This window comes from Dama dama, unplaced genomic scaffold (genome assembly GCF_033118175.1).
Source record: "Dama dama isolate Ldn47 unplaced genomic scaffold, ASM3311817v1 ptg000093l, whole genome shotgun sequence".
Lineage (NCBI taxonomy): Eukaryota > Metazoa > Chordata > Mammalia > Artiodactyla > Cervidae > Dama > Dama dama.
Genome location: NW_026870908.1, coordinates 2,557,589 through 2,560,730, shown reverse-complemented (window position 1 = coordinate 2,560,730; position 3,142 = coordinate 2,557,589).

Below are 3,142 nucleotides of genomic sequence, written 5' to 3'. Positions count from 1 at the left end.
TAGAGAAATGCAAATCAAAACCACAATGAGGTACCATTACATGCCAGTCAGGATGGCTGCTATCCAAAAGTCTACAAGCAATAAATGCTGGAGAGGGAGTGGAGAAAAGGGAACCCTCTTATACTGTTGGTGGGAATGCACACTAGTACAGCCGCTATGGAAAACGGTGTAGAGATTTCTTAAAAAACTGGAAATAGAACTGCCATATGACCCAGCAATTCCACTTCTGGGCATACACACTGAGGAAACCAGATCCTCTTATTTTTCAGACCGTTTCAAACTCCTCATATTTTTCACACCTTTTGAAGCTCTTCATATATTTCACACCTTTTCAGGCTCTTCATGTTTTTCAACACTGCTTCATGCTCCTCCTATTTTTCAGACCGTTTCATGGTCCTCATATTTTTGACACCTTTTGAAGCTCTTCATATTTTTCACACCTTTCCGTGCTCTTCATGTTTTTCAACACGCTTTCATGCTCCTCCGATTATTCAGATCGTTTCATGCTCCTCATATTTTTGACACATTTTGAAGCTCTTCATATTTTCGACACCTTTCAGGTTCTTCATGTTTTTCAACACCGTTTCATGCTCCTCCTATTTTTCAAACCGTTTCATGCTCCTCATATTTTTGACACATTTTGAAGCTCTTCATATTTTCGACACCTTTCAGGTTCTTCATGTTTTTCAACACCGTTTCATGCTCCTCCTATTTGTCAAACCGTTTCATGTTCCTCCTATTTTTCAGACCGTTTCTTGCTCCTCATATTTTTGACACCTTTTGAAGCTCTTCATGTTTTTTAACACCTTTTCACGCTCCTCCTATATTTCAGACAGTTTCAAGCTCCTCATATTTTTGACACCTTTTGAAGCTCTTCATATTTTTCACATTTTTTCAGGGTCTTCATATTTTTCTACACCACTTCATGCTCCTCCTATTTTTCAGACCGTTTCATTCTCCTCATATGTTTCACAACTTTTTCAGGCTCTTCATGTTTCTCAACACCACTTCATGCTCCTCCTATTTTTCAGAACGTTTCATGCTCCTCATATTTTTGACACCTTTTGAAGTTCTTCATATTTTTCACACCTTTTCAGGCTTTTCATGTTTTTCTACACTGCTTCATTCTCTTCCTATTTTTCAGACATTTTCATGCTCCTCATACTTTTGACATCCTTTGAAGCTCTTCATATTTTTAACACCTTTTCAGGCTTTTCAGGTATTTCAACACCGTCTCATGCGCCTCCTATTTTTCAGACCGTTTCATGTTCCTCATATGTTTCACACCTTTTTCAGGCTCTTCATGTTTTTCAACACCACTTCATGCTCCTCCTAATTTTCAGACCGTATCATGCTCATCATATTTTTGACACAGTTTGAAGCTCTTCCTACTTTTCACACCTTTTGAGGCTCTTCATGTTTTTGAAAACAGTTTCTTGCTCCTCATATTTTTCAGACCGTTTCATGGTCCTCATATTTTTGACACCTTTTGAAGCTCTTCATATTTTTCACACTTTTTCAGGGTCTTCATATTTTTCTACACCACTTCATGCTCCTCCTATTTTTCAGACCGTTTCATGCTCCTCATATTTTTGACACCTTTTGAAGTTCTTCATATTTTTCACACCTTTTCAGGCTTTTCATGTTTTTCTACACCGCTTCATTCTCTTCCTATTTTTCAGACATTTTCATGCTCCTCATATTTTTGACATCCTTTGAAGCTCTTCATATTTTTCACACCTTTTCAGGCTTTTCAGGTATTTCAACACCGTCTCATGCGCCTCCTATTTTTCAGACCGTTTCATGCTCCTCATATGTTTCACACCTTTTTCAGGCTCTTCATGTTTTTCAACACCACTTCATGGTCCTCCTATTTTTCAGACCGTATCATGCTCATCATATTTTTGACACAGTTTGAAGCTCTTCCTACTTTTCACACCTTCTGAGGCTCTTCATGTTTTTGAAACAGTTTCTTGCTCCTCATATTTTTCAGACCGTTTCATGGTCCTCATATTTTTGACACCTTTTGAAGCTCTTCATATTTTTCACACTTTTTCAGGGTCTTCATGTTTTTCTACACCACTTCATGCTCCTCCTATTTTTCAGACCGTTTCATTCTCCTCATATGTTTCACAACTTTTTCAGGCTCTTCATGTTTCTCAACACCACTTCATGCTCCTCCCATTTTTCAGACCGTTTCATGCTCCTCATATTTTTGACACTTTTTGAAGCTCTTCATATTTTTCACACCTTTCCAGGCTCTTCATGTTTTTGAACACCGTTTCATGATCATCCTATTTTTCAGACCGTTTCATGCTCCTCATATGTTTCACACCTTTTGAAGCTCTTCATGTTTTTTAACACCTTTTCATGCTCCTCCTATATTTCAGACCGTTTAATGCTCCTTATATTTTTGACACCATTTGAAGCTCTTCATATTTTTCGCACCTTTTCAGGCTCTTCATATTTTTCAACACCACTTCATGCTTCTCCAATTTTTCAGACCGTTTCATGCTCCTCATATATATGACACCTTTTGAAGCTCTTCATATTTTTCACATCTTTTCAGGCTCTTCATATTTTTCAACCCGCTTAAGCTCCTCCTATTTTTCAGAGCGTTTCTTGCTCCTCATATTTTTGACACCTTTGAGGCTCTTCATATATTTCACACCTTTTCTGGCTCTTCATGTTTTTGAACACCGATTCATGCTCCTCCTATTTTTCAGACCGTTTCATGCTCCTCATATTTTAGACACCTTTTGAACCTCTTCATATTTTTCACACCTTTTCAGGCTCTTCATGTTTTCAACACTGCTTCATGCTCCACTATTTTTCAGACGGTTTCATGCTCCTCATATTTTTGACACCTTTTGAAGCTCTTCATATTATTCACACCTTTTCAGGCTCTTCATGTTTTTCAACACCGCTTCATGCTCCTCCTTTTTTTCAGACCGTTTCATGCTCCTCATATTTTTGACGCCTTTTGAAGCTCTTCATATTTTTCACACTTCTCCAGGCTCTTCATGTTTTTGAACACCGTTTCATGCTCCTCCTGTTTTTCAGACCGTTTCATGCTGCTCATATTTTTGACACCTTTTGAAGTTCTTCATATTTTTCACACCTTTTCAGGCTCTTCACGTTT